This window comes from Tasmannia lanceolata, unplaced genomic scaffold (genome assembly GCF_043159265.1).
Source record: "Tasmannia lanceolata isolate RefF3 unplaced genomic scaffold, GAP_Taslan_0.1 ptg000009l, whole genome shotgun sequence".
Classification (NCBI taxonomy): Eukaryota; Viridiplantae; Streptophyta; class Magnoliopsida; order Canellales; family Winteraceae; genus Tasmannia; species Tasmannia lanceolata.
Genome location: NW_027518686.1, coordinates 317,337 through 333,823, shown reverse-complemented (window position 1 = coordinate 333,823; position 16,487 = coordinate 317,337). Strand labels below are relative to the sequence as shown.

At 37.6% G+C, this 16,487-nt stretch overlaps 1 long non-coding RNA gene across 3 annotated transcripts; it reads left to right on the top strand.

The window, feature by feature from the left end:
* Nucleotides 1-276: 276 nt before the first annotated feature.
* On the top strand, nucleotides 277-13,183 carry LOC143885805 (uncharacterized). Of its 3 annotated transcripts, none has more exons than XR_013253637.1 (6): nucleotides 277-926; nucleotides 3,881-3,960; nucleotides 4,729-4,842; nucleotides 5,049-5,810; nucleotides 5,974-6,733; nucleotides 12,810-13,183. It is a non-coding gene; the product is annotated as an uncharacterized LOC143885805 (long non-coding RNA). The 3 variants fall into 3 exon arrangements; XR_013253635.1 differs by having other exon boundaries at nucleotides 5,913-6,733; XR_013253636.1 differs by lacking the exon at nucleotides 5,974-6,733 and having other exon boundaries at nucleotides 372-926; nucleotides 12,810-13,179.
* The last annotated feature ends 3,304 nt before the right edge of the window (nucleotides 13,184-16,487 follow it).

The window sequence follows — 16,487 nt, the reverse complement described above, 5'->3', positions numbered from 1 at the left end:
ATGACAACAGATTATGGTCCCAAACCGAATTTGAGTCTAATAATCGGTTTGGCGCTCACAATCGGTTGCAACGTCTAAACCGAACAGGGCCTTAATTTTGAGTCCCATAATCAAGTATGGACTTCTGGTCGGTTATCACAATTCAAAAAAACGTGCCCTTAATTTTGATTCAAATAATCAGTTTTAGACTCACAATCGGTTCTCACAAAAGGAAAAAAAACAGTTACGATATAAATCCTTACTATTCTAAAAGCCTAAACCAGTGAAAGTTCGTCAACCATCTTCTCTCAGATTTCCGCATGTGTCCTGCCTCCCAATGCCTTAGATTTCTCGCTTCTTCCATATAAATAAATCCTGTTCATCGGTTAGTCAGCCCATTTCGGTCTTTTCATCTTCTAAATACCCTTGTAGAAGCATCCAAGAAGCCACCGTTTCCTCTACCAACCAGAGCGCCTGCTCCTCTCCTCACACGTCTTTATCACCGCCTCCTCTACCAATGGCGGCTGCTCTTCATCCCCAGCAGACACTTGTTGATCTTCTCTCGTCAAATGGACACCACGTATTGTCGAAATATCACCACATGTCACTGTTCTTCTTTAGGAAATGGTATTTCTATGAGGTTGTTCTTCCTATTGGCCTTGGGTTCCAAATATTGAAAGAAATGGTATGTTTTGTTTTTAAATTCTTTGCAAGTGTGCGGCTTAGGGTTTCCATTGATTTGTTCTTTCGCAGACGCCCTTTCTCTTCTTTGTTGCAGGCTTCCAGGGGAAGTTTTTATTTGTTACTTGTAGTTAATGACTCCAATGTTTTCTACCGATTTGCCAAAAACAATTTCTCATTCTCTATTTTCCTATTCCAAATATTAACAGGGACATTAGCAACCAAGGAAGACAACTCGATCCGCTGTGAACAACCAAGAGTAGAATGTATGATTCTCTGATTCATTTTTCCCTTCCTTCTTTTACTAAAGGTTTTAATGACTTAGGGTTTGCTTCCTTTTTTATCTACAGTTTTAATGATTTCTAAAACAATATAATAGTTAAGTTCTGCATGTGTTAACACACTTGTGATTGGGGCCTACCTGTTAAAAAGTTGAACAATTTATTACACTCATTTTATCTATGTACTTCCTTAATTTTTTCTTATCTACAAGAAATAATGGGGTGTTTTTAGTTGGTGGTTTTTTTAGGCTGTGTGATTAGTGCACACAACTCTACCCTATTGTACAAAAGCATGAGCGTTAAGTTATGATTCTTTTTTTCCCTATGCTTCCGTCATTCATTTTCTTTTACCTAAGAGAAATAACTGGGCATTTTTAAACATCCCTACTCTCATGCTTTTAATACATCTTACATATATTAATATCTAGAGTAAGATATATTATAATAGCAAAAAGGTTTCATTTATTAAAGTATTGCATTCGATCCTTACTTCTTATAATTATTCATCTGTGGGTATGATTTTATACTTTATCAGCATTGTAAAAGATTGTGGTGTTTGCCCTTTCATATAATGGTGATGACCTTCACAATTTTCTCCATATATACTTGCTTTGTTACAAGGACAGCTAACCTGCCAGCGATCTTCTAGCAATGAAAAACTTAATTACTATGGGTTTCGAAGTTTAGGGCGAAGATATCATGGCTATTCTTCTATGCAGTTTCATGACTTCTTTTTCGGTATACTGAATTTTCCCCTCCTCTATTTTTTACTAATTTTCAGAAAGAAGTGAAATTACATCCCCTTTGTGATCATAAAGTATTTAACGGGCAGTACTTTTTCCTTTAACAATTGATTTCAGCTATTTGGACTGTTCTTTGGGCACTATAATTGGTATTGCATGCATATTACAGCAATGCCCCTATTTTGTCTTTTGTGTAATTAAACCTCAGCTTCATGCGAATTTACCAATATTTTTCTAAATCACTGGTTCTACTACTATGCTGTCATTTCAATTATTTCGGCATTTATAGGGAAAAGGCTCGAATGATAGTCCAGTCAAATGAATATATAGATCTATGCTTAAAGCAAAGAAAGTTACAACAACTTTTTAAGATGTGAACTGTTGAATTGATCGAAAAAAGGTGTCATATACAATTAGGTACATTGGGAGGCTTCATAGCTAGGTGGGAGATGCATACAGAAGTAGGTTGTTCAAAGGTGATCAGTATGGTTCCTAAGCAATCCTGCTTACTAACTGAGAATGCATATTATATTGTTGGAAGTTGGAACAATAAAACTATAAAAGTTGTGGCCAAAGGCTTTAAAGATTGAAGGATGGCTTTGGGAAGTGAGGAGCTCAGAATTAGTCTAAAGTCACATCATTTTTACCATGAGTAAGAGGGAATCAATTCAAGCATATTCTTAGCTTTACGCATTTGTTCATTTTCAATTAGGGCCCATTTGGATGCCGAGAAGATTTTGATTTGGATTTCTCACATTTGCAGCCCTTTTTGAGTTGTGATTTGGATCCGGATCAAATCCTTGGATTTCCAAATCAGCGACTGACGGTGAAAAAAATCAGATTTCCAAATATGCTGTGGAAATAAGTAATTGGAAATCCACAGATGTGGCAGTTTCCTTCACCCTCTTTGCTTCTCAACCTCTCCCCTACAGTAGGAAGTACCCTTTTCCATCTCCGTCAACCTCAACATGAGCTGGCGGATCTATTCATTTTGTATTCAAAACTCAATTCCAAATCCAAATACAAAATATGAGGTATCCAAACAGGCCCTTAGTGTATTATGAAATTTCTGGTTCCTAAGTAAGAAATCTGTGTAGCATAAAGAGATATCATTTCTGTATCGACTGAACTCAATATAAACTGAGTCTCTTTTTATGGGTTTGTTACCCTCATATATCATTTCTCTTTAATATCCATGCTGAAATTTCAAATGACTATGGATTCAAAGTACTTTCTGAACCCAATATAATTCCAGGAAATGGTCAACCAAGCTAATCATTTTGGGTGGGAAACTTTAGGGTCCTAAAGAATTTTAATTTTCCAATTTCTCGTCATTTCCCTGGAAAGGTTTGGGCCTCCTGTGGGTCTAAATAAATAAATATTGTGAGTCTACCTCTGACGGGGATCAATAAAGGAATGGTTTATCCCAGGCCAGAGGGCTGATATGTGTGTACCTCAGAACATTATTATTCCTTAGTGTGAACTCAAGAAATCCATAGGCTGATGGTTACACCTTCTGTCTGTTGGGAGAGGAGAAACAAGTTCAATACCTCTAGAAACTTGGTCAATTTCACTTTGTCTTTATTTGCCAAACGGATTCCCATGTTGGAAGTGTTTTCCTATTATTATATACCATATTGTAATGTGGATTAAATATATGCAAATATTCTACTAATGGCAACAAGCTTTCTTAAAAAGAAGAAAACTATGTAAAAGGAAAAATGAAAAGCCTAACTACTCTTTAGTCTAAATCCACCTAGAGCTGGAAGAGGTAGAAAAAAGTCAAACTGTTTCCAAGGGCAGGTAAGCAAAAAAATTACTGACCAAAGCTACTTTCGCGTTGCAGAAAAGAGAAAGTGTTATAACTGCAGGGCAATCTGAGATTGGCTACTTTTTTTGTTGGAAATATTGAGGTCTCTATGTATCTTTTTGGGAAAGATTTTTTCATTTGCTTTTGTTCTATACTTCCATTTAGTTTGTTTACTATTTTACGGATTTCCCTTCGGTTCATACATCCTTCAGCATAGAGAACACCTTTTTTTTGTTGTTTACTTCCATTGGTTGGTATGTTACTGTTGATATAATCCATCATATCCCATGCTTTTCTTTAGTGTATTTTCTTTTATAAAGATAGTTAGGAAAAATATGCAGATGACAAATCTCAATGCTGATGGATTTGATTAAAATAATATGCAGATGGGAGCATGAGAGCTTGAAAACCCTGGTAACACCAATCATTCAAAGTCAGTTTTATTGACATTTCAAACCTATTATTAGTAAGTTATAAATTTAGCCTTCTGTTTACATGGACGTATAATCTTCTATCCGTAAGTCACGTGTCATGTACTATATTGGATTTTTTTTCTTTTGAATGCTTTGCATCTTGCACGTACTCAGCACCTTGAGGTTAATGAGTATTTTTTAGATATATTTCTGCCTTTTAGCATACTTTACACATATATTACATCTCCTCTCTTCCCTTTTAGGTAATATTAAAAGTTGTTTCATATTTAACGTATTGATTCTCTTAATATCTTTTGCTATGGTATGGTTTGAGAGGGTATGTTGAAAAGAAGTTTAAGGTACTTAAAATTTTCTGAATTTGCTCTCTTTTCTTCAAAAGAAAGAAAATCAGGTGTCGTTGAACCACATGGTAGTCCAATAAACAGCACACTTGACTCCTGTGAAAATGATAGTGTTCATTTGTTTAGGGTAATCCAATCCGGTAAATGGCTAAATGCAAATATTTGGAGCGCTGCATGGCCAATATTCGAAACAGGTTATTCATACAATATCTTATGACCTTCTTCTTCTTACTGTGGGATTTGTGCATGAAATTACTATTTTCTGATGTCTTGCCCTCAGAAATTAATTGATGGCTCTTCAATTAGCTTCATGCACCCTTTTTGCTTCCTGTACTGACAATCCGTACAATTTTTCTTCCTTTTTTTGAAGAACATATAAACCACTATAAATATATTCTATTGTACATTGCCCACTGTCCATAGAACATGATTTTGGTTTCTTTATGTTTTTGAATGCAGGGTTTTCAACCTTCCGTTTTAACGACATTCATCTCCCATTTTAAATTATCCGCAGCAAACAGGCAATGGTGTAATCCCTAAAGAAGATTCAAGCAAAATGGTACCAAGGCATTGGTATCCCACCGTGTCCTCTCACATATTTTGACGATTAAATTTTTTTCTTGGGGCTGAGAACTAAAATCATAGTGGGCGCTGCTTACTTTTGCATGTCAAACAAATAAATGTAGAAAGTAGCGACCTGCACGTATTCATGTATTTAAGAATCTTAGTGGGCGCTGCTTACTTTTGCATTGGCCTCTACTGACCCCTGTGCTTTCTAGGTAAAGTTTGAAACCACGAGTTGGGAAAAGCACTAGAAGAGTCAGCAATTGACATGGAGGAGGCTACGGCCTGTCCTCTGGCTATGGCTTGAGGTGGAAAATGCTTGTTATCAAGATGTGTTTGATTACCAAGAAATGTGTCTGATCCACTGGTTCAGATGCACTCTATTTTCTGGACGAAAGATTGTGGAGGGTGTGATCATGAAGTGGGTTTTAATCAGGCTTTCCTATTCGAGGAAGATGAGGAGCCATCTCTTACATGGAGCGTTTCCATCAGTGTGTTGCTTATTGCATGTGCGAGTGGGAATTTACTAATATGATGGCATCACCAATGAATATGAAGTCATATCATTTGTTTATTTATTTTCGTTTTTTTAACAATTCTAATGCATTCTTGTATGTATCATTTGCTGCTGCTTTTTTCGCCTTGTGTGCAACAAGCTCTGAAGGTGAGGGAGAGGTATTCTAACCCTAAAAAATGAGTAGGGGTTGGCATCAAATGAAGAGGGAACTTTCAAAAGCTATGACACATTTCAACTATTTTGTTGATACATTTGAAATGTTAGACGGTGTAAAGAAAATGTTTTTTGCTTGTAGGTGATGAGGCTTGCTTGTAGTTGATGAGACTGTTAACTGAGTGCGACTAATGATCTGCCTCCAACTCTCAAGATTATAGTAATATTCTACTGTGCACTTTTCAAGCAGTACCTTCACTGATTACTCTCAGTGTGATAAAAATGAAGTTGTACTTCTCTAAGCAAGGTAGAGTTCTTTTAGTCTTTTGAGTGGCCACTAAACTCTAGGACTTTCTTTTACTATTTCTGTTACTTTTGATGTTTCTTTTCCTTGTTGAATTCCTTACAGCCCATGTGATTTTCATAACTGGTCAGTATTTTTGTGGTGGTAATAATGGTATACATCACAGCAAAGAAGGATGTCCTTGGACACAATTAGACAGTGGATATTAGTTTCGTTTCCACAATCGAGGGCTTCAGTTTAAGAAATGCCATTTTGGTGAATGGCCATCATTGTACAATTAGAACCAATTCTTCCTGGGTCCGTAGCGAAGGTGGGAAGTGAGCCTTTTTCTGTAACATATTGAGTTGTCAAAGTTGCCACAATATAAAGCTCTGTATTCTTCCATTGCGATATTGTGCAACGAACACTATAGAAACCATGTTCTTAAATATCTTAGTGGCACGTGCAATGCACGTGCATTTTTTACTAGTTATAAATAAAGCCAAGTCCACCCACTTCTCCCAAAAATCACTAGAGCACATCAGATGGGTATGCTCTCCTCCTCAAGAATGCGCCTTTTCTATTCAAATTCAAACCAAGCAATACCTTTGTTTCTACCAAAACCAATGTGAAATTCGGTCAAATGATCCATGCCCACTTGATCAGAACCACCCAAAGGGATGCCAACATAATTCAAAACAACACTCTTGTTAATTTATATGCCAAATGTGGGCGAATTTCATTGGCCCGCCATCTGTTTGATGAAATGTCTGAGCGAAATGTGGTTTCTTGGAGCACATTAATGGCGTGATATTTTCATCAGGGGCTTTATTCAGAGGTTCTATCATTATTTGTATCGATGAACAATGAGTTTTCACCGCGTCCAAATGAGTATATATTTGCCACAGTTATCTCTTCTTGTGCTAACCTTCAAGCTTTAGAAGAAGGTATGCAATGCCATACTTATGTATTGAAGTCTGGATTGGTATTCTATTCATTTGTTAAGAATGCACTTATTTATATGTATTCTAGATGTTCTGATGCTGAAGTGGCACTGAGAGTTTTTAAGACCATGGCAAGAGTGGATAGTTTTTCTTGTAATTCATTGATTTATGAGCTTATAGAACATAAATATTTCAATGAATCATTGGAAGTCTTGAGTAAGATGGGGAATGAGTCTATGGCATGGGACCATGTCACATACACCACCATTCTTGGTCTCTGCACTTGTATGAAAGATTTGAAATTCGGTCTTCAGGTCCATTGCCAAATTTTGAGAAAAACTTTGCAACAGACTGTCGGCTACCTAAGAAGCCTAAATCCTCTCTGCACTTGTATGAAAGACTTCTTAGGTAGCCGACAGCTTCAGGTTCATGCCGGGAGGATTGGCGTTTTTGTGGTGAAGAACTCACTCTTTAATGGTAAGAGGAGACATCTTAGGCTGCAACGGCCATATGCTGAATTATCTCAAGAACACGGGATTATCACTTTGATTGATACGAAATCGAAGGATAATAGACCGAAGCTCTCACAACAAGGACTGACCAAAGATCGAATATCCAAAATTGTAGGGGAGATGGGGTTAAAGACCGTGTAGACATGTCTTAACCTACATCCATGTTATTTTGAATTTTTCGAATCTCCCTCTGTTTTGGCTAAGATAGGCACTTGATATGTTTCGATAATGTTTACAGTTGTTGTATGTCATTCTACATTTGATGACATGTCATTTTTTGGGAAAGGTTGTACATTCCAAACTTGATGATACAGCTTAACTCAAATATGGATAAGACGACTGTAACATTCCAAAAAAGAAACATGAAATGGTTCTTTGCAAAAGAAACTATTTGGTTTTGTTCTTTATTGAAACTTGACAATTATGAATAGTTATTTGCAAAAGAAGCTGTTTAGGTCTTGTTCTTTATTGAAACTTGACAATGATGCTTATGGTGAGAGTGATACTGATACTTTTTCAGTCATTTTGGAATTGTACTAAGTTCTTCTTCAAGTAGAACCAGATACTTTCGTGAATTATGGAATTGTACTAAGTTCTTCTTCAGGTAGAACTAGATACTTTAGTGTTTTACACAATTGATTGGATTCATTTTCATGATATCCATATTTGGTAATTCATAGGAATTGGCGAAAAAGGAGGAGCTTGTCCTGACTTGGATTTTGATGAAGATGACTTACTTGATGAGTAAATCTTCTAAAGTCATAAAGGCTATGCTTTCATTTCAGTATGTATAGAGTTAACTTTTTTGTGGAACTTTATTTTGGATCTCGATGAGAATCATACCCCATGAATGAATTCATCTAAGATCGGTGGGGTTCACTTATATGTGAAACTACCTTTCGTTTGAGTTTAGATTATTTCTAAAACTATTGATTAGTCTTAAAAGTATTAAAACTACCTAAGAAGCATGAGTCACCTCTACCTCTGCTCCACTGGCCACTAACACTTTGCAACAGACTGTCGGCTACCTAAGAAGCCTAAATCTAACACACCACAGAAGGACGCTCATATTATGGTGGGTAAGGCTGAGCCTAAAAGTTTTATTGCTATGTTGGGCAAACGGTAAGGCCAATACTTCTTCAGATTGGTGGTTAGATACAGGAGCTACGTGTCATGTTTGCAACTCCAAGAAACTACTAGTTGATGTTGTTGCCGCGAAAGAGACCGTTACAGTAGCCAGTGGAGCAGAGGTAGAGGTGACTCACGCTGGTACTGCGAACTTGGTCCTTTCTTTAATACAAATACTAATTTTAAAAAAAATGTTAAAGTAGTTCTTGCTCTTCAAAAGAATTTAATTTCTATTAGTCTTTTAGACTATGCTGGCATATGTACTTCATTTCTGTGTGGTAGAGTAACTTTTGATTGTTAAATCATACTATTTTGATTGTGCATATTTGATAGATGGTGTGTTTGATTTGAGTTTAGATAGTGAGACTGTTAGTTAGGATAGTTCATCGTTAATTATTCCTAAGTTGATATACAACCGATTGGGACATGTGCACTATTAGAAAATGGTCTCCACTTACTAATACTCATAAGATACCATTATATATGTCCATTACATTTGACAAGTGTGAGAGTTAGGAGTGATAGAGAAGAAGAAGATACACATTAACAGGGTTCAAGGAATTATATGCCTCTTAGGGCGTAATCCTTGAAACTACTGTTCCTCTCTCGCCTCAATCAAATGGCAAAGCTGAGTGTAAGAATAGGACGTTAACTTAAGTGTTAAACTCCATGTTAATGTCAGCTGGCATGCCTAATTGCATTTGGGGAGAAGCAGCTTTACCTGCAAATCACATCCTAAATAGAGTACCTCACTCTAAATTGACCTCTACTCCGTATGAGTTATGGCATAAACATCCTTGTAGATATGACACTCTTAAGACTTGGGGTTGTAGTGCTTATGTGAGGATACAAGACCCTAGGAGACCTAAGGTAGGACCTAGAACCAATACTTGTGTTTATCTAGGTGGTGCAGAAGATAGTGCTGTTGATCGGTTTTTGGATCTATCTACCAATTTGGTTATAGAATCTAGAGATGCAGTATTATTTGAGAATAAATTTCTCAGAGATCATGGTTTGAACCTACCTGGCGATACTGAGATGGTTACAGAATCGCATGTAGAGTTTGAACAGAATATTTCTGACACCTGACACTGATTTCTAAATCAGAACCTTTAAGAGTTTCTACAAGAGATAGAGTACCCAAGAACTTTAGTGAGGACTTTGTGACCTACCATGTAGAGAATGATCCATCAACCTATAAGGAAGCGATGAGATCTAGGGACTCTTTGTTGTGGGCAGAAGCCATTGATGATGAAATGAGCTCTCTATTACAAAATCAACCTTGGCAGCTAGTCGATTTGCCAAAAGAGCTAAGACTATGGGCTGTAAGTAGATATTTATATGTGCTTATATAAAATTTTGTTATGGTCTTAATCAAACACCTAAATTGTGACATCAAAAATTTGACAAAGTAGTAAAGAGCTTTGGGTTTTCTGATCAATTACTCTGATAAATGCTTTTACTATCATTTTGTGTCAAATAAGGTCATGATTATTTGCTTGTATGTAGATGTTGATTCTTGTTTCCAATCTCTCTCTGTGGTGAGTAATGTGAAACTAACCTTGGGTAAAGAATTCGACATGAAAAGACCTCGGTGTTGTTAACACCATTCTTGGTACGAAAGTAAGTTTTTGAAAGGCAAGGAATCGCCCTTGGCCTAGCCCATTATACGAAGAAAAAAAAACTTTCCTTATGGGGATGCAGTGAGTGCAAACCGATTGAGACACCATTTTGATTATACCAAGAAGTTGATCTCTAAGGCAGAGACAGTGTGTGGATCAGTTAGATTATTCTAAACTGATTGGTAGTATCATGTTTGTTATGTGTTGCACTGGACCAGACAAAGCCTTTATAGTTGGCATGCTGAGTCATTTGACTAGCACTCCCGGCCATAAGCATCGAAATGCTCTTATGAGGCTGATGAGATACCTTTCGTGTACTCAAGAGTATGCTCTGAACTATGGTGGCCATCCACTTATTGTGGAAGTTTATTCTGATGTATCATGGGCCTCAGAATCAGATGACAGCAAATTTATTGTTGTTGTGTGGAAGTCGAATTGGAACTATATGCCCTAACTTCAGCTATAGATGAAAGCTAAGGGATAAAAAATCTGATTATGGTTATGGCATTCCACTGACCCGATTAAAGATTAGTTCTTTAGTGGGTTAAGGATTAGTTCCTTATGTGAGTTATGTGATAATCAAGCTACAACAATGGTTGTGAAGAACTCACTCTTTAATGATAAGAGGAGACATCTTAGGCTGCAACAGGCCATATGCTGAATTATCTCAAGAACACGGGATTATCACTTTGATTGATACGAAATCGAAGGATAATAGGCCGAAGCTCTCACAACAGGGACTGACTAAAGATCGAATATTCAAAATTGTAGGGGAGATGGGGTTAAAGACCGTGTAGACATGTCTTAACCTACATCCATGTTATTTTGAATTTTTCGAATCTCCCTCTGTTTTGGCTAAGATAGGCACTTGATATGTTTCGATGATGTTTACAGTTGTTGTATGTCATTCCACATTTGATAACATGTCCTTTTTTGGGAAAGGTTGTACATTCCAAACTTGATGATACAACTTAACTCAAATATGGATAAGATGACTGTAACATTTCAAAAAAGAAACATGAAATGGTTCTTTGCAAAAGAAACTATTTGGTTTTGTTCTTTATTGAAACTTGACAATTATGAATGGTTATTTGCAAAAGAAGCTGTTTAGGTCTTGTTCTTTATTGAAACTTGACAATGATGCTTATGGTGAGAGTGATACTGATACTTTTTCAGTCATTTTGGAATTGTACTAAGTTCTTCTTTAGGTAGAACTAGATACTTTCGTGAATTATGGAATTGTACTAAGTTCTTCTTCAGGTAGAACTAGATACTGTAGTGTTTTACACAATTGATTGGATTCATTTTCATGAAATCCATATTTGGTAATTCATAGGAATTGGCGAAAAAGGAGGAGCTTGTCCTGACTTGGATTTTGATGAAGATGACTTACTTGATGAGTAAATCTTCTAAAGTCATAAAAGCTATGCTTTCATTTCAGTATGTATAGAGTTTGCTTTTTTGTGGAACTTTATTTTGGATCTCGATGAGAATCATACCCCATGAATGAATTCATCTAAGATCGGCGGGGTTCACTTATATGTGAAACTACCGTTCGTTTGAGTTTAGATTATTTCTAAAACTATTGGTTAGTCTTAAAAGTATTCTTGTTTTCAGTTGGATTATAGATCTTTTTTGATATGGTGCTATGGATGATTCAATATTTGTTTGGACATCACATTATCTATCTATTGGATTTTGCTATATGTAGAACATAGGAGGAGATTGTTGAGTATATGATATAACCCATGTATGTTCTAATATAAGCCCAGTAAGATAATGGACCGGTGTAGTGGGCCTACATGCGCTAGAGTCCATTAACCAATCAGTAACCCTAGTGTATCTCTATATATAGGGGCTGGGGGCAACAAACTTGGTATTCCAAACTAGATACCTTGGGTGTAATGCTTCAAGCAACCTTGCTTGACCTAATTTCCTCTAACAAGAAATGCGGTAGGATCATAAGTTCTTGGAATGTTTTTGATTGGTTGCTAGCCAAGAACGTTGTCTCTTGGACGGCAATCACGAGTGCTTACACACTGAATGGGTGCTTTGAGGAAGCACTGAAACGATTCGTAGAAATGGAATTAGACTGGGTTCAGGCTAATGAGTTCACTTATGCTCAAGAAAGAACATGGAGTGAGCTTGATTCAAGTAAGAAGTGACACCCATGTTTTCGTTTCAGAAGATGGGAAACACCCAGATTCGAGTAGTACCTATGAGAAACTAGCAGAATTATTTGCACAAATAAAACTAGTTGGATATGTTCCTGAATTTGCTACTGTGCTTCATGATGTTGATGATCAACTAAAGGATGAGTATCTTAGGTATCACAGCGAAAAGTTGGCAATAGCTTTTGGTCTTATTAGCATGCCTTTTGGACCACCGATCCACCATGTCATTAAGAACCTACAAATGTGCGAGGACTGCTATAATGCTGCAAAGCTCATTTCAAATGTCAAACAGAAAAATAGTTGTTAGAGATGCCAACCGGTTCCACTGTTTTGAAAGTGGGATATGTTCTTGTGGGGATTATTGGTGACTGCCAAGGACTTTACAGTACGTGAGCTATGTATTTATTGGGGATTTTCTAATGCGAAGCTGAGGGTTTATCTTCGTGTTTGGATTTAGAATGCCCTTTGGCTGTCATATGATCTGAATTAGTCCCTGAGAAACGGGAAGCATTACATCTGAACTATTGAGTTTGTTGCAGTTGTTTTTTCCTTCCAAATTATATGATGGCTTCCAATTAAGTTGTACAGATTTAGATTCCGCAACTACCTTCTCAAGTTGAGCAATTTTCTTTCCATCATGCAGGGTTGGTTCATTTCATGAAACTCAGATTCGTGATTTTGCTGGTCCTTAAAATGTTGAATGACGCTAAATCAGGTTCCTTTGCAATCCAAAAACTCGATGCTTCTTTTGAGAATCCTTGTTATTTGGATGCCACGTAAGAACCTCATGCCACAAGTTATATGAACTGTTCTTGAGCTTCTTTCAGCTCTCAATAGCACAAGTTGTTTGAATTGTTTTTTAGCCTTTTGAACTCCCATCACTTATGATTTGGTTGAGCCTGTATATTTGTTGGACAAGTACTTTCTGTCAAAACCATGAAGTTGTGGGTTCAATCCCAGATTAACTATGGAGAAAAAAGAGAATGGTTGATGTTGCCAATGTTCTAATATGTGTTGACTGAACTAGGAACTGGTTGGGTCAGTTCTGATTGGCTTGGACCTGAGTACCAAGTCCAGGGTTTCCAGTTTTATGGAAAATCAACTAAATCTATCATTTTTCGTATGATTGCTGATTTTTTCATGAACTTGTCCAAGTCGAACTCGATAATCAAATGACCACTTCCCAAGTTATGTGTTTTCAGATGTTATTTCCCATGAGAATTTTTATCAGTTCATTTCATACCCTACGAATTCTTCGAAGAATATGATAAAGCCTTTTGAAATGGGCATCTCCTTCTATTTTGTGGTATTTGACATCTTTAATCTCATCTACTGAAGGGATAGAGGAAATGTTCCAGTGGTAATCTTCATCCAGCAAGGCATTGTGAAGCTGGGATCTAGCTTCAGTGCTTCACCCATACCATCCTGATCAAGGGAAGATTCCTTGACATGAATATCTAAATCCAGTCCATCTTTCTGAACCTTAGAATACAGGTGACCAAAGGTGTCTTTGTTCGGCACTTTCAGGGCTTTTCTGAATTGTAGTTTTCCATATATGCTCATTTCAAACACACTTCCAAATTCAAGAATATAAAGAACCTTAAGGGTATGATAAGAGGGTGGAGTTTCATGGCAATGGGCTCATTCCAAACACTTCCAAATTCAAGAACTCCATATATTTGATCCAACTCATCCCAAACATAAAGGGAATAGGCTGAGAACAAGATTTCCAGGTGACACAGACAAGAATGGTTATGTCATATGAAGCAAGCTTGGAAAGATGATCAGGGGGTGGAGTTAGGGAGCTGCAAGAACCAATCATCATCTATAGGGGCTCATTGCCTCATTCAATGTGAGAATCGGTCTAGAGTAGAAGGTGCTAGCATAAACCCACAGTTAGGAAGATAGAAGAGTTTCCATTAGAATGGGAGACACAACAACGGATCAGTTGAGAGGAACTGTAAATTTTAAAAATTGATGAAGGAGAGGTAGAATTAAAGAAAATCCAAATAGAGGCAAGGCAATCCATGGATTCATTGGAAATGACCGAATCAAGGGTAGCTATTCTATTAATTTTACCAATATGCCTAGGAGTTGAGGTTTTGCATTCACGTAGGATCAGAAAATCATTGGAATGGGACCTACAAAGATTTTTAGGACTCTTAGCTGGTCATTTCACTGCTACTATGATATTACAATACAAGACTGCAGCCATACAAAACAAAACAAAACGAGAACGATACCTCTTAGTAGGGTTGATTAGCCCAGAGAGACCTCTAGCAATTTTCACAAGCCATAATACATAGTTGATTTTCACTGTGGGGATGATCCACTCCCAGATCCGTTGTCTCGACAGAACCACGAAACCCAAGAAAGACAAACACAAGTCTATTTCCTCTGATCTGTCAAGAATATCCTAGATTGATCCAACAACCTTCCAAATCATAGATAGAAATTTGGATAATGCTTATCTTGCAGCGAAACTCCATCTCTAAGGAGAATCTCCCGAATAGTCTTTTTAACTATCATGTTTTGCGATTTGATCAGTGTATTCAGGGGAGAGGATAAAGTTTTGGTCTCACAAGTGGTGTAGAGAGGTTCTTTTGAAAGAAGTTTTCCTTGATTTGTTTGCAGTCGTGGTGGAGAGTTGGACAGGGTTGCAAGCTTACTAGAAATGCTAGAGACCTGTTATATCAAGAGGTCTAGTGAAGACAAAAGCGGGATATTCGGCATCAAATCATTCCACTACCTTATTACACATCCAATCTATGATTTGTGGACACGGACACGAAGTGTTGGGCACAGAAAACCCCCAACACGGGTGAAATAAGAGTTTGTTTAGGGTTTTAGGTTTATGGGAGGGGATATAGCAACAAATATTAGTTAAAGAAGAGCTAAAAGAAGAATTTATAATAAAAGAATACTTAGTAATAAAAGAGGTAAACACAATATTTAATAATAAAACTTAATGTCACACTTGGCACGGTACAAAAATGTGTCCACATGCCCACATAAAGTGTAACACTTCTAGCAATGTCTAAAAGTGTCCAAAGGAGTGTCGACAAGTGTGGACACGGGTGTCGTGTCGGACACGGCAGCACACATGTGCCGGCAATTAATTCAAAGTGTCCGCTAAATCATAGCATCCAATCCTATAGCTTCGTCGTTGGCCAAAGTGTGGAAAATACAAGCTCCGCCGTCGGCCAAAGTGTGGAAAATACAAGCTCCGCCCAGGGTATGTGCATTCCCGTGGATAGCAGCTCTAAAAAAAAAGAAACAGTAGATCACCTACACAACCGGCACATGCTGATCATTGACCATTGCACACTATGTGTGGAATCTGGTGAGTCGGTAGAAAACATGTTCATTCATTGCAAATGGCCAGGTACGTGTGGAGCAGAATTCTAAGCATATTTGGTGTAACATGGATTTTCCCTTCCAAACTCTCTGTTCTGCTACAAAGTTGGTCCTTTACTCCATTGTGCAAATGGAAAAATCCTATGGAATGTGATATTGCTGACTACTATTTGGGTAATGCTGAAAGAGGCTAATGCCAAGGGCCAAGAAAAAAAGCCCTCATTTCATCGTAAAAAAGGTGACAACTCCGTGATCAAATCATTAGTATTTATTGATCAAAATAAGCGCCAGAAGAGATCCAGTGGCGCACACCATATCTTGGATGAGGGGTCTACGCAAATTCAGGTTCTTCTCAGCATTTGATTTATGGCATAAGTGGAAAGGGGTTTCCACCAGTGACGGGTTTCCACCAGTGACGAGCAGAGGGTGCCCATTTCCCAAGCATGGGTCCCTCTTAGTCGAGGCTATCTAATACTGAACTTTGACAGTTCAAGCTTGGGGAGTCTAGGGCCTACTAGGGTAGGCGGTCTTCTAAGAGATAACGGTGTAGAAATGAAATGGGCTTTCTCAGGTCCAGTTGGGATCGTATATTCCAATGAGGTGGATATTAGAGCTATTCTTTAAGGCATTAGGCTACTTGATCCCAACACCCTTGATCAAGTCATAGTGGAAGGTGATTCGCTCAATGTTATAAGATGGTTGATGGAAAGTCGCCCCCCTCCTTGGTGGGGTCTTCCACCTCCTTCCAGCATGTAAGAAGATCGGCTAACAGGGTGGCCGATAGGCTAGCCAGGGATGGAGTTGCTTGGGAGCCTGTAGAGATTTTCAACTTCCGCCCTCCTTGACATGTTATTTGTTGTATTTTTTTTTCTTCTTTCTTTTTCTCTTGCTCTTATTCTTCTTGTAGTAACCATCTCGGTCGCTGGGTGTCCCCGTTTTTCTCTTTCTATGATTAATTCAATTC